Raw genomic sequence first — 27,091 nt, 5'->3', positions numbered from 1 at the left:
ACTGGAAATTGGAGCTGGGATTACTCCTCTGTTTCACCACTCTAAATCTCTGTTAGAAAGGGCTGTTGTCTTGTCTGCATTCATCCGCTGCTATAACTGTGGTTACAGGTTATATGACCAGTGAGAGGCCAGCTCGGAGCAGCACCAACAGCGGTTACACTCTAGGGCTTACCCAGCACTCCATGGCATTTTCCCTGACTAAATGCCACACCCCTCCCTGCACACTTCCTACTTCCTCTGCCTGCCAATGGGCACACCAGGCCCCCACTGCTCTTATAATTAAAGGGCCAGCAGCACTACCAGGGAGCACTGCTTGAAGTCTGCAGTCCTTGCAGCAACTGCGGTGGTAGGTAGGGATGTGCACAAACCAGTTCGGAGGCCCTTTTACAGACCTCCAAACTGGTTTCAATGTCTGGTGGTTCGGCCAATTTGAAGGGCAGGATGATAGCTTTAAGTACCAGGGAGGGTGCCCCCGCCATGTTCCCCCCTCCACCAATGCTATGCTTTAAAACAGTCCTGCAGGGCGGCAGCATACCTCCTTGCTGCCCTGGTGCATGGTGGACTGGAAGTACCCGGAAGTGCCTGATGCACGTGAGCACATTGTCGCTGCCAGGATCCCCATAGGATCCTATGGGGGTTTGGGGGAAAGGTTAGAAATTTGTTAAAAATCACCCACTTGCCCATGTCTTTTGTGGGTTTGGTGGTAGGTCGCATCCATCATGCCGTACCGCCTAACCCACTTTGGTGTCCCTAGTAGCTATCAATGGGGAACAATGAGGTGTTTCAAGTTTCCCCATTGTTCCCTATGGCCAAAATACTAGAAACGTTTCAAGTTTATTTCGCTGAAACAACTGGTTTGATTGCTTTTTCAACAAAATGTTTCAGCCATCAAAATATTTTGAGCTCAAAACAAAATGCAAAATCCATTTCATGCACATCCCTATTCTTGGGTCATCTTATTTGTACAGAATCTGGAGTTTTGGTTGCCACCTCAGACTTCCTCGGGAATGTTCCAGGAACATGCAAAATTTGGTTCCATTTAGACCAACTGTGTACTGGTGAAGTAATGTGTTCTCTCAGTGCTGCTGAAGCTTGTGACTCCTGCCATAGCCTAAAGCAGTGAGCTGCAAAAAGTTCCATTTTTTCCTCACCTGTTTAATGATTTATAGCCTCCTCATCTGCATAATGCCTGAGCGACTTATAGAAGTAGATGAATTAATCAGCTTGCTTTTAATGTAACTCTTTAAATATGTCTTTCCCTCTCCTAATACTCTGAGAAATAATTGAGAATGTGGGGGTGGGGCTAATGGTCATTTTGCATTTACACTGCTAATAAGCTCAATGTGTCCCAGAAAGAACTGTTTATTTAAGAGCATAAGAACAGCCTTGCTGGATCAGGCCCAAGGCCCATCTAGTCCAGCATCCGGCTTCACACAGTGGCCCACCAGATGCCTCTAGGAAGCCCACAGGCAAGAGCTGAGGGCACGCCATCGTTCCTACTGCTACTCCCCTGCAACTGGTATTTAGAGGCATCCTGCCTCTGAGGCTAGAGGGTGCTTTCCAGATTGCACCCTAGAATAGCAGCAAAATGCTTCGGCTTGGCAGGATTGTATTGAAAATGATCCCCAGAATCTCAAACTCCGGAAAATACAGCTATTTTTCTGCAACGGACTTGCAACATTGTAGCACTAAATCACAAAGATAATATCCGATGTACGGCTTTGGAAACGTGAACAACACCTTGCTGTCAGCACAAGGACTGCAGTGTCACAACACAGGAAATACAGAATCACACTTTGCAGATCCATAGTGACACTGTGGTAAGGGTTAATCTGGAAAGCACCGAGGTGACCTATAGCCCTCAGACTAGAATACGTTCCAGGAGCGACTGGTAAGGGCAGTGCTGGGGGTGCCAATGAGAGGCACTTTTATGGAGTAATAAACAAGTGCTTACCAGTGTGTAAGCAGCACCTGCAAGCTGTAGCACTCCACCCACAGTCCCGCACGGGGTGGCAGCTCTCTGCTTGGCATGTGGCAGGGCTGTGGCATAAGCCCTAGCCTCCACGCACGCACAGAGACCAGATGCTGGGTGGAGTACCACCACCCCACACAGGATTGTGGGTGGAGTGCTTCAGCTTGCAGGTGCTGTTTACATGCTGGTATACACCTACTTATTACTCTTTAAAGGTGCCTTTCGCCGCCCTCCTGGCACAGCCCTCACCGGCCACTCCTGATCCATTGATAGGCCTGTCCTTTATGAATTTATCTAAATCCCTCTTAAAGCCATCCAGGCTGTTGGCTGTCACCACATCTTGTGGCAAAGAATTCCATAGGTTGATTTTACATTGTGTGAAAAAGTACTTCCTTTTGTCAGTCCTGTGTGAGCACTGTAAGATATTCCCCTTAAGGGATGGAGCCGCTCTGGGAAGAGCAGAAAGCTCCAAGTTCCCTCCATGGCATTTCCAAAATAAGGCTGAGAGAGATTCCTGCCTGCAACCTTGGAGAAGCTGCTGCCAGTCTCTGTAGACAATACTGAGTTAGATGGACCTATGGTCTGACTCAATATATGGCAGCTTCCTATGTTCCTATGTTCTTAAGAAAATATCTGCTGTACAGGTTGCACATCAGTATCCTAAATAGGATTAGATGGGCATAATAGTCCAGCTCTCACCTGCTTTCTTTTAACATTTTTTGCTGTATGTTTTTGCTGCCACATTTACTTCATAGCTAGCTGTTAGTTGTATAGGGTCACTCCCTTAGCATGCCATACATGACATTGTGGATGTCCCCACATTCCCCTTTGGGTCCTTTTCTCTCCAAATATAGTAGGAAAGGGAAACCCTGTTCCAGTGGACATTTCATCTCAATATCAGGGGTTCATCACCAATTGAAAGCGGGGCTTGCTGGATGGAGAAAAACGACTCCCAGCAAGAAGGCAAACATTCATTCATCAGACTGTTGGATCAAGCTTCTGAGCTACCATTTCCTGTAAATATTAAGTAGGATTGTTGCTGAGAATGTACTATGGTAATAAATAATTAAAGTGGTACCATACTTCCATAAGAATGTTTCCATGAAATCTTTTTGCTTTCTTTCTCTTTTAATGCATTTTTAAAAAACACAGTTAAATGCAATAATTAACTGACAAAGAGTTTCTGAGTATAACAAAAAGAAGAAAATATGTGAAGTGCATCATTATACTAATAATTGTTGATACAAGAAATAATAAATGAAATCAATTTTTCAGCAAACATATATAAGTCTCCTTCTTTCATTTATGATTGTCTATGCACAGCTAAAACAGTCTAAAAGAGAAGGTAATCTGGAGGAGTTTCAAAGAGTTGTGATATTCATTCTTTGGCAGTCAACAAACAAGTAATTTACCCTTTCTATTTCTAAAACATTATGGCTGCAATCCAAAACACACATGCTTGAAAGTAAAACCCATTGAACAAAATGGGACTTTTCCCAGTAAACGTAGTTAGAAATATGGTTGGTTTTTTAGGGTGTGAAAAATAATTTTGATGATGTAAATAATTATGATTCTTTTATTTAAATTTAGAGATGAGATGGAAAAGAGCAAATAAAGGACAGGGAAAATATTTCTACTATAAAAATTGGCTATATGAACTCTCTCTCTCTCTCTCTCTCTCTCTTGTGTGTGTGTGTGTGCGTGTGAAATCCACTTTCAGAACTTTATAAGCAATAGCATTTTTACTAAAATGGTTAAAGTTATTTCTTTGCATAGATAAGACCATTTTTAGCAGAAGCTACAATCTTTTTAGTAATATTTAGTATCATTTATTAGGGTGTTTAATAAGCTTTGGAGAATAGATATCAAGTGAGTGGGAGGATAAAGAATGAACTACGGTGCAAGTGGTGGAGGAAGAAAAAATTGCAGTGTTTTTAGGCAAAGAGATGGGAAAAGTAAAGAGCACTATGGAAGGCTTTCTTGATAGTTTAGCTGTGCACAAAAATGCAGAAGTCGCTTCCCAGGAAAGTTTCTGGAACTGGAACAGAGAGATAATCTACAAGGATTTTGAAGATTTTAATTGCAACAGTGCCATGCATGTCACAGGCAGGTTCCTGTGTATAAAAATAAATATAACCACAATGATGTGAAGATTGCCATCTCTTGACATTGATCCACAATAGTGTTATTGTGTTCACTTTACATTGCCACTAATTATAATTTTATCACTGCCACATCATCCAGCAAAGGTGAGTCACACATGACAAGACACTTTTGACCATGGACCAGATTGGATCCTGCATTCAAAAGTGTTTTTCATGGTTGGAGGAGCTGAGGAGGTTTCATAGCTGGTTCAGGGTTGTGAGTGTAATGTCAAACAGAGAGCTTGCTCTGTTGGCTTGGATGATGCCAATTACCCATTTGGATGCAATGCTCATGGAGGCATTAGAATCACAGGGTTGGAAGGAGGCTTGCAGGCCATCTGTTCCAGCCCCCTGATCCATGCAGGAAAACCCAGAGCTAGAGGCTAGAGCATCCCCCACAGATGACTGTCCAATCTCTGCTTGAAGGCCTCCAATGAGCAAGAGCCCCCATCATCCTAGGTTAATGGTTCCAGGAACTCTCTTGTCTTATTCCCTTAACAAGATGGCCTGGCACTGTAAAAACTGACAGTACTAACCACATAATTAAAGCCTGCTGCTGTGTGCAAGGATGTCAGAATCTGACCAATGTATGTTTAACTATTAATAGCAGGGGCGGGTTAAGCTTTTTGCCGCCCATAGGCAAAAAGGCTTTTGCCACCCTTTTACCTTAAACAAAAAAGGTTTGCCTTTTTTTGTAATAAGGTAAAGAGGCGGGAGGAGGTTCTCCTCACCCGCTCCACCCTTGCTGCAGCTGCCACTGCCCACAGAGAGGGGAAGCCAAATTTGAGGAGGGGCAAAATTTGCTGCTTCTCAAATTTTGCCACCATAGGCAAATGCCTACTCTGCTTCTCCATTAATCCACCACTGATTGAGAGCTGCCATCTTGGATCAGACCAAAGGTCTTTCTAGTCCAGAATAGCCAGCAAATGCACAGGAGGGATGTACTCCAAAAGAACAGAAAATGAAACTAGAACCAAAGCAAGGAGTACAAAACAATGTGGTTTCATACTGCACAGTCTACCTTGATTCTAAGCAAGATGCGCACATGCTGCCACATTCTGTTCAAGACATACCACTTCAGCCTCCATAGTTCTGAAGCACAATGTCATCATTTCATTGATGAAGCTTCCATGATCCCCAATAGGAGAGTTATCACTCTAGTGATTATGCTTAAGAGCCATGGGAGGCTCTGAATGTTTGCATGCAGCAGCAGTATGCTTTTGAGTAGATTGCAGCAGCATGTGAGCATCTCATTTAGAATGACAGTAGGCTGTGCAGTATGTAAGCCAGTAAATGTTCATAGTACAAATAATGATAAAGAATACAGTGTTGTATAATGACAACTTTAAAATACCAGATTGAAAGGACAGATTGAAGCAGTGTCTGAGAGGTCTTTCAGAGAGCTGTATCTTTGAAAACCATTTTTGGCAATTCAAGATGGAGAGTAGAAGCCAAAAGGTTTTGCACACAGTTATGATCCGTCCTTGTTGAGTACTTTCTTTCTGCACTGGGATATAATTTGTATTAAGAGGTTTTACCTTGAATGAGTTGGATGTTATTGCTTCTTGGAGCTGCTTTTATGTACATAATCTGAACAAACTTGGCAAGTATCTACTTGGCAAGTGTATTTTCATGAAGAAGTCTGAAACATGAAAATAGAGTGCGACATATATTGTTCTTTCAGTTTGGCATTTTAGGTTTATCAGCATTGCATTCTTTATCATTTTTGTACTAAAAACATTAACTTTGTTTTGTATGCCTTGTTTGGGTTCTAGTTGTATTTTGCGCCCAGACCCATGGAGACACGGAGACGTTACTGTGGTGTAATTGGTCACTTTTATTGAGGCTTAATTGTCTTGTGCCTACAAGGCATATTGGCTGGGATTGGCCCTCCTCCCCCTACAGTACGGTCCCTAGCAGGCAGGCCACAGCTGTGGCTGCCATCGCCTATGACCATGGCGATAGCACCTTGGCTCCAGGCGGCTCCTCCGCTCTAAAGCGTGGAGCGCCCGTCTTTGCTGACCAAAGGTCAGGTGTCCGATAGCAAACGCCACCCCTCCGATGCTGTACAGCCATACGGAAAGGATGTCGCCTGCGAAGAGGTAGGAGTTAAGCAGCATCCCTGATCTGTCAAGCCTCAAGGGATCCGCCCACTCCTTGATGTATAAAGCTTACCTAAGGTGCCACACCCATTTTCTTAGCTGTTCCGCACCGCACTGTACCTGCCAACCCACGATAAGAGTCACCCCAAACAACGCTCTAGCTAGCTTCAGGGGAAAACAGATATAGCCTGAGGCAGGCGAAAAAAGGCGCACACCAACTGCCAGTTAGGTGTAGACCCAAAAAATTCCTGCCCGGCCCCAAATGGCGACCAGCCAAAGCCCAGTCTATATCTGAGGGATGGGAGGGAGGGTTCGCTGTAGAGAGGTGGACTGATGCTGGCGCAGGTGTGCTGCCGGCTTGCCAGTTCCGGCCCTGCCCCGGAAACATGCCGGGGCCAATGGGAGCGAGCTCCCAGGTCCCGTGTGCTCCTGTGAGGTGGGGGCTGAGGGCAAACGAGCCGCGCCAGCGAGGAGGGCGGCAAGCGGCTTGATTCCAGCCGCAGCCAGCCAGGCACCTCCAGGGAGCTCACAAGCAAGGCATGAAGCCATCAGCCCTGCAGTTCTGTTTAGCTGTCATGGCCCACGGCCGGTGAGATATTTGTTTCCCTTGAATATGCCCAATCCTTTTTAAAAGGCTTTTAAATCACTGACCATTGCTATATCTTGTGGTGTTGCTTATTTGCATCTGCTCTGACTTGTAATTATGACCTCAAATTAATTTTTGTGGGGATGTTCACCATGATGTTGAAGCATGTTCGCATGTTCTCAGTTGTGACTTTTTTTTCCCTTGCAGAGCAAAGCAAGTTTGGAGCAAATGCTTGGCCATGGCAATTCCTGACCCTGAAAAACATCTTCATATACATCAGTGTATTTGTTGCCTTACAGAGTTACATAATCAACATAGTCAGGTCCCTGCTCTCAGAGAGCTTACAATCTAAAAGAGACAGTGAGAAAGCATAGGGAGCAAAGGAGAGGCAAGCAGTCATAGTGAGCGAGGTAGAGAGAACTGCTGCTGACAGCATAGTGATTGAAGGAGGAAAGGAATTCCTTCCCTTATCTTCAGGCAGTGAGAGCAGAGGCAGGGGGCTTGTCCAGGTCACAATTTATTCTAACATGAACATAATTTTTTGCAAGTTTTCCCCCCTTGGAGCCACCCAGCATCAAGGGACGTTTAAATATTTTTTTTAGTGGCATCTGCTGTCTATTTGTTGACAATCCATGAATGGAGAACTGAAAACTATTCCCTTTTCAATACTATTTTAGTTCTTCCTTCTTTGTGCATAACAGTAGGCATTCATAAACCACCACAAGCTTGAATCATAACCAGGAGTGACCCTGTAATGCTGGGGTGCAGGGGAGAAAAGTAAAACACACAACATATTTAGGCTGTATTTTGTCATTAGCTATGGTTAATGAAATAGAATTCAAACATTTGAAAAGAGGTTTTAAAAGGAGGGAAATTGAAAGCAGACTGAAGAGTCTCATGTGAGGCTTCAAAACTTCAGTTCAACGTCACCAATAGAAGGCATAGCTCAACATGGAGAAAGGACACTTAGATATGCTGCAAAAATAAAAAAATAAAAATAAAACCCCACAAAAACCCTAGCCCAAGATGTTTTTCAGCCCAGTTATGGTATTCCAGGGCTCCTGGACATTCTTCACACAACAGCTATACTGTGAGTTACTGTGAAGCCTTACTGCAAACTCGAAGTTGTCCCCCAAAACTGATGCAAAAAGTGGATTTTTTAACCCTAGATATAACTTGGGCTACACTCTAATACAGAGTGAAAAACCTGAATTGTGTATGAAGTGCTCCCCAATAGCTTGCAGGGACTTTGCGGGTAAGCCTTCCCAATATGTGAATGCACACCCTCCATTCCAGAAGAGATGCAAGCTAAAGGAAGCCCTGTGTGAAAAATGCTCTGGAGAATAAATCTCACAAAATCTGGGGATTTCACCTGTTGTAAATTGACTTTAGACTAGACCCCAGACCACTCAGCATCTGGAATGGGTCTCCAGACCTTGCTGCAAAGCAGTGATATATTGTCACATGCCAGGACAGGACATCGTCCCAAGGGGCCCCCAAACGTTGAGCAAGCCCGGTTCCTATTGGCTCCATAGGAGTCGGTGGCTAACTAATCCAATCTGCTGTGGGAGGAAGAGGATGCTGATGAGTAAAACTTCCTTCTTCTAATCTTAAACCATAATGGAGCGGGCTGTTCCAATATGTCATTTACTGCCTCTCTCATCCTATGGGCTCATAACAGCTGTAGCGACCTAAAGTAGGAACCAAATACTTCCACATGTGACTTCCATATGTGAGTTCCATATGTGGATGCTTTAGATGTTTCTTCTCAGTGCTGCATAACAAACCACATGTGGCACTCAGGAGACTTGAGAGAAACCCAGTGGTGCTGACACAGTCTAACAGTTGGGAGAACCTAAATTTATTAATTTGCAATTTTCTCTGAACAACGGTTCTCGGCATTATATATGAAGGAAATTCTCAAACAGTGTGGTGCCTTACAAATGTAAATAACTGGCTGAAGATTGCTTTGAACTGTGGAACGAACAAAAAAGCAGCAGGTAATGAATGCAGTCTGGGCACTTTGCAAATGGAAGGAAGTGAGCAAATATAACTGTAAAGGTTTTGCTCAGCACAAGAGGCCAACAAGCAGGCTGAAATGTTAGGAGAAGAACCCCAAGTAGCATTCATTTTTCCCTTGAGCAAAAATATTTCAGTGACACCACCCAATTTTGTCATCAAAGAGCCTTTTCCCATATTACGTTACAAGGATCTCAGGTTTGCCATGGGATGTACATTCAAAAGGAAGCCTCAGCCAATCCTGGCTCTCATGAGTGTATCAAAATGAGGGGCCCTTTACCACAAGCAGTGAGAAAGGGCAAGAGGGCTAGCAGGGAGGAAGCCTTAAAAAGTTTACCTCCCTAGAGATGATCCAGTCCTGTCCTTTGGGCGGGCCCAGACGATTACTGGCTGCTGCTCATAGCTCCAAAAGTCGCGGTGCTGGTTGCATTGCCCCGCATTGCCCTGCCCCCCAGAGCTTCACCAGTGCACGGTGCATTATGGGGATACCCACTCCCTGAGTCGGCCGGGAGCCCCGCAGTCTGCCAGCCCCAGCTGGGACTAGATTTGCTCAGATTTGGCTCGGATTTGCACGCGCATGTGAATAGCTTCAAGGTGTTTCCAAACACTTCTTTGTTGCCTTCCATTTTAAGTGTATTAAAAAAAAAAACATCTTTGGGCCAAACCAAACAAGGCATAGGAGATCTGTAACTGGAATCCCCCACAATTTTTATTTTGCTATGTTGCCCTCACAGATCAGGAATATGGTGCTCTGGGGAGTGGTGTTTAACCCTTTCCTTTCCCAACTTCCCCCCAGGGTAAATTCACCCTCAACTAGCCTTGCCATGTCCCCCAGAATTTAGGGTAGCCCCCGGATTTTGGCTACTCCATCCAGCTGCTAAATTCCACCTGGATTTACCCAGATTTCAAATGTGCCACCCGGTTTGCCCGGATTTTATTCTGGATCCAATCATATGCAGGGGCGTAACTATAGGGGGGGCAGGGGGGGCACGTGCCCCGGGCGCCACCCTGGTGGGTCACATGGGGGGGGCGCCAAAAAGTGGCTCAAAAAGTGGCAAAAAGTGGATTAAAAAGGATGGCATGAATAAGGAGTCTTTAGCACTATCACCCTAGTCCCTCGAATTACTCTGGAGTCCTTGGTTTTCGGTTTGTTAAAATACAGTCACTCACAAGGGAAAGTCAGGAACAGAACCAGGGCGTGAGGGAAGGGCATCATAATCATAATCATCATCATTGCATCATAATTCTGATGTTTGAGATACAAGCCAACTCCACAGGGTTGTTGTGAGGAAAAACCTAATGTAGTATGTATCATCATTGCATCATAATTCTGATGTTTGAGATACAGGCCAACTTCACAGGGTTGTTGTGAGGAAAAAACACATGTGTGTCAGTCAGATGTATGTTGGGGGGCGGCGGGGGGGCACGATGGGGGGGCGCAATTTCAGTGCTTGCCCCGGGCGCCGTTTTCCCTAGTTACGCCTCTGATCATATGGGAGGGAAGAGAAGGAGGAGAAAGAAAGGAAGGCTCTGCTGCTTTACCTCCTGACATTGGCTCCGCAGTTTCTCCGCAGTCATCGGTTTTGTTTTATTGTTCTAAACCACTTAGAGACTTGGGTAGTGGCAGGCAGTATACAAATCTGTGAAATAAATTTTTAAAAATTCAAATTAGTTGCCATATGATTTGCATAACATGCAAATTAGGCCATGTGGATTTGGGAATTTTGAATATGGCAACCCTACCTTCACCTTTGCTGATATAAATGCAATAGTAGAGTATCTGTATTTGCCTTCCCCCCTCCCCCATGGATCTAATGTAATGACTGCTTTGAAGATACCATTTACATCAGGGAAGGAGCCTGGAAAAAGAAAAAGATTTTTAAGCAAAAAGTTGAAATGATCAAGCTGTTAAGCTAATACCCGAGGCATTTTAAAAAAAAATTAAATCGGGTATTCATAGATTTTAAGATTTTCATTTGGATTGGGACCATGATCCAGCAGATTCACACTACAGCAAGTGCCCCATCTATTCATCTGCTGTTCTTTTCCAATCACATTCCTAACATTATCAGTCTCCTTGCCAGCTAAGTAATTGCTGAGGTTGCATGATTTAAATACTTTTTTTTAAAAAATCATAGTAATGTTGAGTCTTCTCTGAGAGGATGCATGTTGATTTCATCTCACCAATTAATTTGTTTTACGTTTGATTGCCTACTTGTTAGAAGAAACTGGGGAAAGAACCAGTGTGATTTTCCCATGTGTTGGGCTTGGACATGGGAAACTAATCCCAATGCACCAGGCAATAAGGGCAATTCCTACTGGCCCTGCCCACTGACTCCCATGCATTAGGGGTGAGGGTCTGAAAGGAGAGGTGTTAGATACATACAACCCTGCACTGTCAGAGTTCCCAGTTGCATGGGCAAACATGCACACGTGTATGTGTATTTCACACATATTTCAGAACTTCACCCAACATACAGAAGTAAAGGGATGGGGGTGGTAAGCATCTTGCTTCCCCCTTGGGTGTTCAGGAAGGGGGGGATATGAATATGAAGGGAGAATATGAATATGAATATGAAGGGAGGGAGGGCTAAAAAGGGCTACTGTCTGTAACATTTATCTGCAAAGCTGAAATGTATGCAAGGTTAGCCTACCCCTCTGCTTTATTATTGTAAAGTTGTGCCGTCGAGTTGGTGTCGACTCCTGGTGACCACAGAGCCCTGTGGTTATCTTTGGTAGAATACAGGAAGGGTCTACCATTGCCATCTCCCGCGCAGTATAAGATGATGCCTTTCAGCATCTTCCTATATCACTGCTGCCCGATATAGGTGTTTCCCATAGTCTGGGAAACATACCGGTGGGGATTTGAACCAGCAACCTCTTGCTCCCTAGGAGAGTTACTTCCCTGCTGCACCATTAGGTGGTCTTATTTATGTCATGTTGGAGCAGCTGAAATAGCATTCTGCTTATTCTTATCCTGTGTTTCTTGCCCGCTGATGTGCATCATCCATATGAACAGTAGAAATGCTGGGCTCCCTTAACCATATTTGTTTCCTCTCAACATTTCTCAAAGAAGCAAGCATGAGTGTCCACTCATACTCCTAGGCACATGCATATGAGATTTAGATATGATGACTGGATTGTGTGTTGGCTCTAGCTGCCAAGGATATGCTCCAATCCTTTCCAGTACAGGTGGCCCTCATTATCTACAGACTCACAGATCACAGTTTCGCATATCTGCAGTTGGGTCTTAGAGAACCAGCTTTGTTATCTGCAGGTAGAAAAATAGGTGAGGTTCACCTGCTATCCATAGATTTTAGTGGCTGGAAATGACTTCCGATGTCATTTCCAGATGACATTTTACAGTGGAGAGGCATTTTGTGGGTCTTTTAAAAATGGGGGGGTAATACTGTTTTGGGGGTTTGGGGGGGCATTTCTGGAGAGCTGAAGAATATGCTACAGTGCTTTTCTCCTCTTATTTCTGCCTTCCTTTGGGTGTGTGTGTGTCCTTTTTGGTGTTAGGAACCTAACCAATAGATTCCCATAGGGATAAGGTATTGTTATTCACAGTTTCCATATTTGCACCTATAAGTCAGAACAGAACCCCCAGAAAAAACAAACCCCACCTGTACAGCTTTGAGGAAAGACACTAAAGTATGCTACAGGAGCCCCCTTAGTCCAATAAGTTCTTCAGCCCCAATTGTGATAATTCAGCATGACTGCTGGAGATCCCACTTTTTCAAATCTGGATTTGGGGATTCCACCCCTTCTAGATAAATCTTAGACTAGATCTCCAGACCACTCAGGATTTGGACTGGGTTAAATTGAGTCCATGCTTTGATGCAAAGCAATGACATCATTGCCATACGGCATATGCCTCTGCTGGCATATGCCTGTCCCTGCTCACCCCACAAATGGGGTCCATGCCTCCGATTCTCCCTCCCCTCACATCCATTCACACAAATGGATAGGAGGGCTCTATTTGTGATGGTCAAGACTGCAGCAGGCAGCAGGGACTTCCAGCTACTTCTCCCCATATCAGCCAGGCTAACAAAAGGAGCTGGATTCTACTTGTGGCGAAGTGGCTTTAGTACAATCCTAACTAGCAAACCAGCCCACATTTCCTGCACCACCACGAATCTGCCAAAATTGGATTGAAAGGTAGCATGGGGTATTAGGGATGTGCACGGACCACAGTTCGGTCTGAGGTCCAAATTCAGACCAGACCACCATCCGATGAACTGGCACCTTTAAAAGTAAAGCTGCATGGTCCTTACCAGCATGACTGCCGCTCCACACAGCTTCCTGCTGCTGCAGTGCTTCCCCCAGCAGCCTGCGCGCAGCAGCAGCACAGCTTCATCACTTACCTGGCCGCATGATGAATACGTATGTGAGGAGTGGAATTGTGACTCCCCAGCCTAATGCCCAAGCCATCCCCAGCCTTATGCAGTCAGAAGACTGATCAGTCTCTGCACACCTTCAAATTGTATGTGTGTAAGCTCTGCACACATACAGAGAGTAAAAAAAGCAAATGATTGTACACACAGTTAGTACACACAGTTAGTATGCTGGGACCATACAACAAGTCTAATAAATGTGCAGTGATCCAGGGTGGGTTGACACTGCTAGCCCTGCTTCCCTTTTATGTACATCACTCTTTGCAGAATGATCACATGAAAAGTGCTGCTGAGTGGGGTGGTGGCAGCGGCAAATGAGGTTTCCAGAGAAGAAAGTTCCAGATCTTGGGCACAACAGCCAAAAGGCCCTGTCCCCCATGCTCACCCACTTCATTTCAGATAATAAAGGAACCCAGAGCCAGCGGGAACCCAGAGTCATCCAAAGACCAGAGAAAATGGGTTGATTCTAGTGTGGATACAAATATTTATTTATTTCTATATTCATCAAGCCCTGACTTTGAAAGGTGGGGCTAGGTGGGTGAAGGAGTAAAAATGGTTTGGAAAGTTGCTAAGTGCCCTGCTCCTCCTCTCCCTCTCCCCCCCCTCACACTCACAAACACACAACATCAGGGTTGTTGTGTCCCACCCGTCCCTGGGAAATCTGCTCAGATCAGCATTAGCTGAAACCATTCTTTTCTGCCCACATTGCTTCTGCAAGCTCACATCCAGCAGAGTTGTCTAGGGTTGTGAGGGAACTAGTACATGACCCTCCTCTCTTGAATGAGTATTTGGATCTATCAGTTACCTGTTGTGACATTTTTAATGAGTTTTTTAAACAGATAAAATCTCTCATATTTGAGCTGAACTAGACTCTACAGTTACCACAGAGTCTATTGTGGAGGTGTCCAGCAGCTCCTCTTGTGTGGCTAAATTGGATCAATTTCAGTTTGTGACTCCCAAGGATGTGGACACAATACTTGGGACACTGCACCTCACAACCTATTCTCTCAACCCTTGCCCAACATGGCTTATATGACCTAATAGTGAGATTACTGGAGAGGGCCTTGTTAAGATTATTAATGCTTCTCTGAGGGAGAGCAGACAAGGAGGCAATGATTGAGACAAGGAGGCTAAGGATGTGCATGGAACTGTGTAGAGGTGATTAGAAGGCGGCAGGGGCAGGGGCGTAACTTTAATTGGGCAAGGGGAGTTGGTTGCCTGGGGACCCCCACAGTGGGGGGGGGGGCACACACGGCTCTCCCCAGCCTTCCATTCATTATTATTTTTCTTTCCAAAAATCTCGCCACGCCGTCCCTCTCCCTCCACTACCCTTTTGCCGTGCAAACAACAGTGGGCTCTCCTCCTCCCCTTCCAGAGGCTCTCTCTCATTGGCTGCTGGAGGCACATGTGCTGCAGGGGGAACAGCCAGAGTGGGAGAGTGGACAACTGCAAATCTGCAACAGAACAGAGTCATTCTAGAGTAGTTTGGACACTGGAGAAACTGAGAAAAAGATTGTTGGATGTGCTGGCTGTTGGGTCTAAAGATACTAAACTACTTAGTATCTGAAAGTAATAAGATCACTTTCTCCCTGGTGGTGTGAGTGTGTGTGAGTGGTTTCTCTCTGTGTGTGATTTCTGAATGTATGGGTTCCCCCCCCCCCCCGCCCCATGTCTGAATTAGTCTCTGTGTGCCTTTCTCCGAGAGAGATTTTCTTTTCTCCCTCATTTGGAAGCCACTGTTAGGGCTGGGGTTTGTTTTGTTTTTTCAATTGATCTCCTCTAAGATGGTTGTATAAATGTCCCTAAAGAAAATTTATAGTGGAAATGTGTTGGGCACATAATTTATTACTTCATTGATAAAGAAGACTGCACACAATTCCCAGCATCCTAAGACTTCTACTTTCTTATTGCTTTTTCATTGGATGCTTCTCTTTCTTTCTTTCTTTCTTTCTTTCTTTCTTTCTTTCTTTCTTTCTTTCTTTCTGCTGTTCTCAATTTTGCTAGAGCAAAAAACTGTTTGTGTGTTTCCTTCTGATTTTTTTTTTTTTTGGCCATGTTGTGACTGTGGGGGTGGGTGCTAAAATGTGACCAGGGGGCATAGCAACGTTAATGAAGCCTCGACTCCCAACTTCTCCTGCAATGCTACTGGCTGCTGCAAAGTGGCTGTCTCCTAGCTTGCATTGCGTGAGTTTCCTTTTGCAATCCTTTCTGGATGGGAGTCATTTGCAGCCCCCCTGGGATTTTGCAGGGGAGTCTTGTCTGCTATGAGGAGAAGAAAAGGTAACAACCAGGAGATAAAAGGAGGAGGTAGTGATCATCTTTGGAAACCACCTTAAAAAAAGATGGGAACTTGGTTCCCTGCCTCACTCTGAATCTCAGCTTCTCTTGTAGTCTTGCTGCAAGTGGCTCCTAACTTACGCTGCGCTGCACGAGCCTCCTTTTGCAAACCGTTCTCAGTCAGCCTCCATGGGATTTGAGTGGGGAGATCAGTGCACTTTTGTGTGTATATCAGCGAGGGGCCCATTTTAAAATCTTGTCTCTGGGCCCACTCCAACCTTGCTACGCCCCTGGGCAGGGGTGCTGCTTTAAGAGTGGGGAAGGGTGCACTTGCCCCTCCCACTGCTTTCCCCCTTTGTTACAAAGCTAATCGGGGCAGCAGCGTACCTCCCTGCCACCCCGTTGCCCCCATTTTGCCCTCATCGGCTGGATATGGCCAGAGTCCCCATATCCAGCCAATGGGAGCATCGGGGCAGCAGGAAGGTATGCTGCTGCCCCGATTAGCTTTCTGAACAAAGGACGCCAGCAGGGGGAAAGTGGTGGGAGGGGTAAGTGCACTCTCCCCCACTCTTAAAGCGGCACCCCTGCCGCCTTCGAACCAGCGGATCCGCTGGTTCTTTGAACTGGTTCGGAGGACCATAAAGGGCCTCCGAACTGGTTCTGTGCACATCCCTAAAGGAGGGGATCGGTCCTCAGATCGGTCCGCAGATCGGTCCTCAAAAGTTTCACATTTTAATGATTTGGATTTGCGCTCAAACACACACACCCCAAATTTGTTGGCAGACATATTTCATTATTGCTCTATGAGGATGATATTGCCCTTTTATCTCAAACCAGGATAGGTCTCAGTCGTGCTTTGACCTCCTTAGGTAAGTTTACTGAGAAAGAAGCTTTAGCGATCAATTATTCTAAGACCAAGATAATGGTGTTTTCAAAGCACCCCAAAATCTTTAAATGGACAATAAACAGGCATGGTATTGAACAGGTTAAGGTTTTTAAGTATTTGGGGGTAGTATTCCACCAAACTGGAACACATAAAGCCATCTTGATTATATTTCCCAAGGTGCTCAACAGATGGCAAATGTGATTAAGTCCTTCTATTACTCTAGGGGTGCCTTTTTCATACCAGTGGCTATAAAATTGTTGAAGGCCAATATATATCCCCAAATTATTTATGGGGCGCAGATCAGTCCTCTGGAAAATTTCTCTCAGCTTGAAACAGTACAAACTAAATTCCTGAGGGCTATTTTTCAAGTACCAGTACCCAGGGGTACAGCAAATGTCATCTTTCATAGGGAAGCAGGGGTCACCACTATGAAAGCAAAAATATGGTTTTGCATAATTAAATTTTGGTTAAGCCTGGTCTTCTTTCCAGCTGGTCTTGCCCATTTAGTGTTATCAGACAGTTTTGTTTCCAAATCGAAATCAGCTCTGAAATTAAAATTGCATTACTTGGGCACGCCTCAAGAAGCTCTTATTGGGCGAGGATTAGAGCAGGTGCTTTGCTTTGTGAAGCAATGGCTCAGAGATATAGATTTGCAGGAGGAGTCCACACGGCTACCCAAGGGAATATACTTAAGTTCTCAAACTTTTAACTATAAACCGGTTGAATATTTAGACCAGAACTTGGTACCAAAATTTAGGAGATTTTTGACCCTCACACGATTGAACATTCTCCCTTCAGCAGTACTTGATGGTAAATTCAAACGACTTCCTTAGAATCAGCGCTGTTGTCCCTGTGGCTCAGGGAATATAGAGTCTATCACCCATGTTATTCTTTATTGCCAGTTTTATAAGAACGCTCGCACCAAATTTATTGCTCCTATTTTAGCCATTTATCCTGGTCACACAGACCAATTTTATTTGGAAATTATGCTGACCAATTTTAAACCTGTAATTTCATATAATGTGGCAAAGTTCTGTTTTGTGGCATCGAAGCTGTGTAAAGACTGTATTAGTAATTTGAACAGTTTGTGATTTTGTAAACTTTGAAATTTCTTGAATTTTCTTATTAATGCTATTAATTGTTATTGTTTGTTAATCTGGTCTGTGACCACAATAAACTTACTCCCTAAAAGAGGCAATTATTAGAACACTCTTGAAGAGGCCTGCATTGGATCCTCAGAATTGGGCAATTATAGGCCTGTCTCCAACCTCCCATGGTTGGGCAAGGTGATCAAGAGGGTCGTGGCGTCTCAGCTCCAGGTTGTCTTGGAGGAAGCAGATTATCTGGACCCATTTCATACTGCTTTGGGGCAGGCTATGTGGTTGAGATGGCCTTGGTCAGCCTGTTGGATGATCTCCAATTAGGAATTGACAGAGGGAGTGTGACTCTGTTGATCCTTTTGGATCTCTCGGTGGCTTTTGATACCATCGACCATGGCATCCTTCTGGGGCGCCTGAAGGGGTTGGGAGTGGGAGGCACAGCTCTGCAGTGGTTCCACTCCTACCTCTTGGGTAGGTTCCAGATGCTGTCACTTGGAGACTGTTGCTCTTCAAAACAAGAGCTCCAGTATGGAGTCCTGCAAGGCTCCATACTGTCTCCAATGCTTTATAACATCTACATGAAACCTCTGGGAGAGATCATCAGGGGATTTGGTGCAGGGTGTTATCAGTATGCTGATGACACCCAAATCTATTTCTCCATGCCAAATTCCTTAGGAAATGGCCTAACTTCCCTAAATGCCTGCCTGGAGGTGGTAATAGGCTGGATGAGGGAGAACAAACTGAGACTGAATCCAAGCAAGACGGAGGTACTCACTGTGGGAGGAAGACTTAGGAAGTGGTTTAGATCTGCCGGTTCTAGATGGAGTTGCACTTCCCCAGAAAGAGCAGGTACGTAGTCTGGGAGTACTTCTGGACCTAAACCTCTCCCTGATTTATCAGGTTGAGGCAGTGGCCAGGAGTGCTTTTTATCAGCTTTGGCTTATTCACCAGCTACATCCAATTCTGGAGATTAACAGCCTTAAAATAGTGGTGCATATGCTAGTTATGCTGGTAACATCCAGACTTGACTACTGCAATGCGCTCTGTGTTGGGCTGCCTGCAGTTAATACAGAATGGAGCAGCCAGGTGGGTCTCCGGGGCTGCCCGAAGAGATGATATTACACCCATTTTAAAAGAATTACATTGACTGCCAATAAGTTTCTGGGTGAAATACAAAGTGCCATTTATTACCTACAAAGCTCTAAATGGGTTGGTTCTGAGATATTTAAGAGAGCGCCTTCTTCATCATCATCCCCACCACCTGTTAAGATCATCTGGCGAGGTCTGGTTGCAGTTGCCACTGGCTCGGTTGGTGGCGAATCAAAACCAGGCCTTTTCTAGAGTTGCTCCAGGAACGCACTTCCTAATGAAATTAGAGTCCCCCCTTCTCTGAATGTTTTTAAGAAGAACCTTAAAACATATCTGTTTTGTCAGGCTTTAGTTTATAGTTTTAAAGCTTTGGTTTTAGAGTTTTTATTGTATTTTAAATTGCTTTAATTATGTTAATGTTTCAGTTGGTTTTATATTGTGAACCGCCCAGGGACATTTTGTATGGGGCAGTATATAAATGTACTAAATAAATAAATAAGGTCAAACCAGCACCTCAGATTGGGCCTAGAAATAAATAGAGAGATGATCAAGCTGCTACAATATTGAGTTTATATAAGTTATATTTTGGCTGGGCAGCATGGTTTAGTCTTGAGTTTTATAGAAGGATAAGATCAGGTGGGGGGGGGGGGGAATGAGAAAATGCCAGTAAGGAAAAGAGTGGAGTACCATAAAATGGTGCAGTACTTGGCACACTTCCCTAACAAAAGATGCTTCTGTGAACAATCTGCAATTCCTTTGCTGCTGATATTTTTTACTTTACAGCTAATTCTGCAGTTGGCTGAAACACTGCAAAGTTTGCAAACCTCTTGGAAAACAACCTTAAACAATCACTTTGACAGCTGCATCTATATTCTGGTTGCTGTACAGCTATCAACACTCTGCTGAATTTTAGGACTGTTCTGCTGCTTACATTTACTCCTCCTTTCACCTCACTGTTGTCAAAGCCTGACACATCTTCTGGGACCAACCCCTGCCCCCCCCCAATAACATTCAAGCAAGTGTAGAGCTTGTACGGGTTACTGACCACTCAATCCAGCCAACCCATGTAGGAAGTTGATTCTGAATCCCAATGTTATTGTAACTACAAAGAGCCCCAACCATTTGGAAGCAATTAACAGTGGCTGATGTTCTTGATTCTTCACCTGACTCCTGAACCTATTGGTAAAAAGTGCTATGCAGATCAGAGAGGAAATGGCACTTCTCCTAGCAACTGCTTGTTCTTCCTTTGAATATTAAGAACTACTGCATATGATGTTATTTGTATATCAAGAACCATAGTTACAGAGGACCCATCTTTGGGAACCTTCTAGTCCCACTGTTTGGTGAGTCTACATCTCCTGCATATTTTTCTGTATATTAGCTTACCATCTTTACCACTGGATAGCACTACCTTGTAGCAAAAGTGTGTGGGAGGAAGGGAGAAGGACCATAGCTCCGGAGCAGAGCACATGCTTTGCAGGCAGAAAGTCTCAGGTTCAATTCCCCACCTCTCTCCAACCAGAAAGATCAGCTTGCGACAAGAAAGGCTTCTCCCTGAGATCCCAGAGAACCAGAACACATAGAAGAAATAGCATGGCACTGCATGAAGGAGCTTCATATGCTCACATATTCTCTAAAAATTCAGATAATGTGAAATAATGAGACTTTAAAGTCTTCCTGCCCACTTCTTCAGCTGTGACTCCTCCGATCAATTGGTAGATTTTATTGCAACAGAAGAGAATATGCTCCTTTCACAATGAATGATAGAAAATCATGGATATTATATACACATAGTGGGCTGGTGTTCTCACAACCGACAGCTGGGTAGGAGGAGTATCTGTCCAGCCATTCTCCAAGTCCCATGCATGCTCCTAAGAAACAGTTGTGTGCCCACAAAAATCGAGGTGGAATGAAGGGAAAGTGATTGTGTGCTAGCCGCGATCTGTGTCTAGGTCAGTAGTGGAACATAGGAACATAGGAAGCTGTCATATACCGAGTCAGACCCTTGGACCATCTAGCTCAGTATTGTCTACACAGACTGGCAGTAGCTTCTCCAAGGTTGAAGGCAGGAATCTCTCTCAGCCCTATCTTGGAGAAGCCAGGGAGGGAACTTGGAACCTTCTGCATGCAAGCATACAGGTGCTCTTTCCAGAGAGGCTCCATCCCCTAAGGGGAATATCTTACAGTGCTCATACATGTAGTCTCCCATTCATATACAACCAGGGTAGACCCTGCTTAGCTAAGGGGCAAGTCATGCTTGTTACCTCATGACCAGTGGCCAAGCCACATCATATACCCAGCACTGTAGTGAGGGTGGAGGCAAAGAAAATCCTGCCCAGATCACAGACAGCACACTGTCACTTTGCCCTCCTTCTACCTCAATTTTTGCTGACACACAACTGTTTCTTGGGACTGTGCACAAGGCTTGTGGCCTGGCTGGATGTTCCTCCTACCCCAGAGGCGCACCTAGGTAATTTTGGAACCTGGACCTAAAGGCCTTTGGAGGCCCCACACCCACCCCACTGGAGCCCCACCCCCAGCTGCAAGTTAAGCATCATCCCCCTATGCGCGCACACACACATACTGTGACACATGCAGTATTTTTAACACATGGGTTCTTGAGAGCACAAACAGCAACTTGACTCACAAGAATGTGAGAATATAAAACAGGTATATTTATGCAAATATGCGTTAGCAGAAACATTTCAACACGTAACTTAACATATTCCCACCCCATGTATTTCTTTCCCCCCTCTGTCTCTAAAACACCTGGCACAGGTCATACACACACTTGGCTGTCTGGTGCAGTGTGGGCTTGCAGTGACCATAGCACCCAGGACAGATCTAGGGGGCCCCAAGGGGCGTGGAGGCCCTGCACTTCGGCCCTGAAGTCCAGCCCAGGAGTAAGAGCACCACTGTCCTACCCTGATTTTGGTTGTGAGAACAAACCCAGTATTTTTAAACATGCCAGAGGGAGTGTGTTTATTGTGTCAAAAACTGATGTTATAATATTCAGCTGCACCTTTTAAATAAGTACAGTACTGGAGTATTTTTGTGTGTTCTTTTTTCTGAAACACTGGAGCTTATCTGTCATTGTTATTTAACGGGCAAAATGTGTGTTTGCATTGCTCAGGAAACGGGTCTTACAACTTTTGTGCTGATATTTGAAGTTCTAACAATATTACCATCTCAGTACCACAGTTTTGTGTGAGGATAGATGGGATCTTCTTTAAGATGCTTCAATGAAAATATTAAATGTATGAACATGTTATTGCATTCTATTCAGCAATCTTTTGCTGTTTGTTTGTTTTGTCGTGGAGGAGGGTGGGGCCCTGTAGAAAGAAGGAGTCAAAAAGCAACAGAGAGGGAAAGGGAAAGGGAAAATTGAGTTGCTGAATTAATCTTTAGTTAATCTACATAAGATTCCCTTATGTGCATGGGGGAAGTAGCTATGAAACATTTGGCAATGAGATTTTGAACCAGCTAATTGTGTGAGCCTGCAAAGCTTGTGAATGTACTTGCAATATCATTGCATTGCATCACTGGGCCTACATTCCCGAAATGCTTTCTACTATCATTGCTACTGATTGTTTCTCCATCTTCCTAAGCTGTACAACCCCTGAAGGTACTTTTTATTTATTAATCCTGGACTCAGTTGTCCACTGGAAGCCCACTGCAAGATGGCTCAGATCTCACCATCACCATTTTTCTTGTCCACCCCAGAGAGGTGGAGGAGAACCTGCTCTTCCCGGGAAACAATGGAAGTCCTATTTCTGCAATTACCTCCTCACTGTAGAAAGCACTGATTTTACTCCAGCAAAGCAGAAAGCTATATTGCTTCACTGCCTGGGCCCTAAAGATAATAACAAATCATTTGCCCTTTCCTGCCAACTTGGAAGGGATGTCAGTTCTTATGAAGCGGCTCTTGAAGCCTTAGATGATTATTTCAACCCTGCTTTGAATGTGATTGCTGAACATTACAAGTTCTATCCAGATCCCAATTGCCTGGTGAATCTATTGATCAGTATATCACAGCAATACATGCCTTAAGTGTAACCTTGCCAACTTTACTGATGAACTGATCAGGAACCAGATTGTTATGAAAACAAACTGGTCCAAACTATGTGAGAAACTGCAATTGGAGGAGAAAATTAACCTTAGATAAAGTTAAAGAGATGGCTGGGAGGGTGGAAAATGCTCTTCACAGTGTCAAATCGCTCTCTAGGCGTGTGCGAGCTGGCTCTACATCGAGCTGTTTGGCTCGATGAGGTTCAGGTCAAGCTGCACCGGGTCCAGTTTGGCTTAAACCAGCTTGGAACATACTAGTAAAGGGAAAGTCAGTAAGTGGTGGCAAGGACTCCCTTCACCTCCACTGGAGCAGGCAGGCCTGGTTCAGGCCCAGTTTGGGCCTCTGCGTATGTGTGAAGCCATTTTATTGACCGCCACACAGGCACAGAGGCCTGAACCAGGTCTGCCTGGTCCAGTGGGGTTGGGCTTGGGGGTCCCCACTGCCACCACTGCCCACCCCTGCGGCTCCTGCAGCCGCCAAAATTGTGACAATTTTTAGGTAAAATTTAGTTCCCCTCCCGCTCCAACTCTCTTTAGCTAAGTCCCCTGACCCCCCTCCATTCCCCTTTACTGGTAAAGGGGAATCAATACTGGATTTACCAGTATGCCTTCAAATCCACCCCGCCCCCCTGCAAACCGGGCTCAGTTCAAACTGAGTATGCACAAAAGTTCCAGTTTGAGTATGCAAAAAACTGGACCGGACCCAGTTTGGCTTGAGTCCAGTACAATTTGAGCTGAACCGGGTTTTCCAGGTTTGTGCACACACCCCATTGCTCTCTTTGGTACCCCGTCCCCAAAACCTATCTCCTGAAGTTCAGACTGTTCAGTCTAAATCCTTCCAAAGCCAATCTTCTCATATGGCACTGTCCCGTAAAGTGGCAGCACAAGAAGCGTTCTGGAAACATGTCTGCTTTGAAGATAATATAGAAACAATTCTTGGATCAAGTATGCCTTGTTGCCGAGCCCACTCAGAAGCAACTCAAGCATGCTAAACCACCTGGATTCTGTAGGATATTCCATACCCCTTAGTCACTTAAAGAGACATCCGTTTTTCTCTATCAAAAGTTGGAGGGTGTGCATAGGAACATAGGAAGCTGCCATATACTGAGTCAGACCATTGGTCTATCTAGCTCACTATTGTCTTCACAGATTGGCAGCGGCTTCTCCAAGGTTGCAGGCAGGAATCTCTCTCAGCCCTATCTTGGAGAAGCCAGGGAGGGAACTTGAAACCTTCTGCTCTTCCCAGAGCGGCTTCATCCCCTGAGGGGAATATCTTGCAGTGCTCACACATCAAGTCTCCCATTCAGATGCAACCAGGGCAGACCCTGCTTAGCTATGGGGACAAGTCATACTTGCTACCACAAGACCACCTCTCCAATTCTAGAATAGAATGGAAGTGGGAGTGTGTGTGGATTTGTACTGTTTATTGATAGCACCTGGTTTCATCATTATGCTTTTAATCTTTTAAAAACTATTCCGACCTAATATGGGCTTTCCCATTTTGGCCCAATTATGGCTAATCCAATACAGCTCTTGTAAATCCTGCCTCTAATCTCTGTAATAACCTGTCCCTGCTGTTGTAAAGTCCTCATTTATATTCAGCCACTGCTGCTTGTCTTCGAGCTCCTCCGCTCTGCTCTGCGTCCCACTGAAAAGACTCAGGGCTCTTGCCTGGACCTTTGTGTATGTTTTCACAGCTGGGAATTCTTTAACAGCCTGGCCCCCGTTGACCTCACCGTTGTCACTCAATAAGTGCCAAGTGTCTCTTCTTTACGAGGCTCATCCAGAGAAACATGTGGGGGGCAAGAACAACTCCTACTCATCCCCATTGTGTCTGACCTGAACAAACTGAGAGCTGTATGAAGCATCCCTCGGGAAGCAGAAGTGAGAACTGCTAACAGATTGGTTGACACCCGTCATGTGACTGATGCTAGGCAACATGTGCTATTGGCCTTCTGGATTGCAGACAGCTTCGAAGGAGTATCAGTTTGTGCGCGTATGTGGGCAAAGGAGCCCCTGATTTCTCCACAGCCGTCTGAGAAAGCCGTCAGCGGCTCTTCTATTGAGGTAAGGAATAACTATACCTCTTCATGCTAGTCAATTAGCCATGGGGGGCAGTGGGGGTGGGGGAAGGCTGCCGCAGGGTTTCCTGGATTCTCGAAGATGTGCCTGTCCATTCTTTCAGAAAGGGGTGTGTGTAAAAATCCCAATTCAGTGTGGTGTGCAGTGAAGAGCTAATAATATTCTTAGCAGCCATCCTTGCTGATGGAAGTGATTGCATGTTAGACTGCATGCAGATTTTCATGGTCAGAGTTATAGAAGCAGTTTTTGAAGCACATTCCACTGTAGAGGGACAAATATTTAATGAGGCTGGAACATATTGAATGTATTGCTTAGATTTCTCTGCCACTGAGCAGGAAGGGGAAGAGCAAAGGATGGGATGTCTCTGCATGAAAGGCATCCTGTCACTTTTTACAAAGCAGGCTGTTTTAAATGAAACCTATAAAATGTCTATCAAGTGAGATCCCATTTCGGAACATTTTGCCTGAAGGACAAGAGGAAGGATGCTCATCAGCACATCCCACTGAATGGAAATGCAATGGATCCTGTTCTCTGCATTTTAAGCAGAATAGTCCTGCAAAAGAGAGCAGCATTTTTAAATAGGTCTGGAAAAGCAGCTGGTTAAAAAGGCATATTGGAGCCCTGAAATAAGTATTTTTCTTAGCCAGCCAGTGTACAGAGTGCTTTCATGGATCTCTTGCATGGTTGCAGAGAGGGGAGGAAGAGGGAAGCCAACGAGTGTGAGACCAAATATTAAGGGAAATAATTTTAACTCTTGATTGGCCACCAACCATAAACAAAATAGACAGACTGGTTGTATTGAAGTATTCCAATCATGGCATTTAAAGGAAAGGAAATATGTGTGTGTAGTGGAAATATTTTTAAGAATAAACAGCTGTGCAGAGGAACTGAAGAAGATATAGCCAAATGAACGGAGGACATTAGTGTATACATGTGTGTATGAGCATGCATGCTCAAGTGTGTGTGTGTGTGTGTGTGTGTGCGCGCGCGCGCACATGCATACTTACATATGCTCACACATATTTCTATGGGGTTCTGAACAGAATGCAAGACAAAGAAGGCAATGCCTAAATGAAGCAGGATCTGTCCTGCAAAAAAATTCCTGGAGACAATTTAATGTTTCATACCAACTCTCTTGACAGCCTCAGGAGGTAATTCAACAGCAGGGATATTTCTGATAAATTGTGCTGTCATTTTTTTGGCTGATTTCCTTCCCACCCCACTCCATTTTGTATAACAAACCTGCCCTCCCCCAAAAACCCAGAAAAAAATGAGAGTCAATATATGTTTTGCCTAGATAGCACTTGCTTGAGGAATCAAGTGCTCCTACACACTAACACTTTTGAGTATTTTCCCTTGACAGAATTTTTTCAGTGACAAAAGCTACTGTGAACAAATAGACTGCTACATAGTCCACAAAATTATAACTAGTTCTAATACGTTACGTTATCTGCTTCACAGCCTGCAGTGAGAACTGAATCTAGGCACTCAGCAAGATTTGTTATTCTACCCTCTTGTCTTCCCAGAAATGCTCCCCTCTGACCCATCCTTGTTTGTACAAGTGTTTTTGTGTGAATACTTCCAAAGCTATCTTGAATGTGCAAGCACTAAGCTAATTATGGTAAACTTATTTCTGGCAGGTCTGATTTTCAAGGATTCTTTAGATGCCAAGCATTCTACAGGAATTTTTCAGGGTTCACCAACTGAGAAAATCTATAATCCAGTTAAGAAGCGGAGAGTTTACTCCACACTTGTAAACAGATGTTCTTGGTGTACATGCCAGATATGGATAAGAAGAGTAATGATACATTTTAAACAAGGGAAAGAAGCATGAATTAGAAGAGTGTGATAAAAATGCTAATGAAGGTGACAGCTTACCTCATATAGCTAAGTATAAAGAAAAAATATTCAGGGGAACATGCACCAAAATTCTTAAATGTGCAGCATTAAATGAAGCTTTAGATCCAAGAGCTAATTTAATTTAAACTGCAATCACAATACACAATTCTAAGTGCACCTACTAAGGTTTAAGCCCAGTGGTACTCAGTGGAGCATGTTCTGAGTGAACATGCTTAGGATCTTTCTGGTACATACTCCTGTGACGTGAATGGCCTTAGTAAAGTTAGTCACATATGAAAAAAATCATACTAGGAGATCTGGGAGCTCTGTGTTCGAATGTCCCACAGCCCTCCCCCTTTTAAAGTTCAAATCAGTTGTAGGGTGGAGGGTGAATCTGTTTAGTGGAGTGGCACTGAAGGAGGATGTGTTTCACCCTTCTTCCTCACTATTTTTGCTTTATAAATTGAACCTGAATTTTCCCAGCTTGGGGAAAACATATAGGTACTATATGATGCTGTGGCCAACACCCT

At 44.5% G+C, this 27,091-nt stretch overlaps 1 protein-coding gene across 3 annotated transcripts in view; it reads left to right on the top strand.

The window, feature by feature from the left end:
• Positions 1-24,431: 24,431 nt before the first annotated feature.
• The window catches only part of TMEM108 (transmembrane protein 108), a 295,248-nt gene continuing 292,588 nt past the window's right edge, over positions 24,432-27,091 (top strand). For 2 of the 3 annotated variants that reach the window (XM_053265033.1, XM_053265034.1), the window contains exon 1: positions 24,433-24,707. The gene's annotated coding sequence lies outside the window, so the exon portion shown is untranslated. Of the gene's footprint in view, positions 24,708-27,091 lie in introns of all 3 variants that reach the window. The other variant, XM_053265035.1, reaches the window with a different exon arrangement.

This window comes from Hemicordylus capensis, chromosome 6 (genome assembly GCF_027244095.1).
Source record: "Hemicordylus capensis ecotype Gifberg chromosome 6, rHemCap1.1.pri, whole genome shotgun sequence".
In the NCBI taxonomy this organism is placed as follows: Eukaryota; Metazoa; Chordata; class Lepidosauria; order Squamata; family Cordylidae; genus Hemicordylus; species Hemicordylus capensis.
This window is presented reverse-complemented; position numbering and strand designations above follow the sequence as displayed.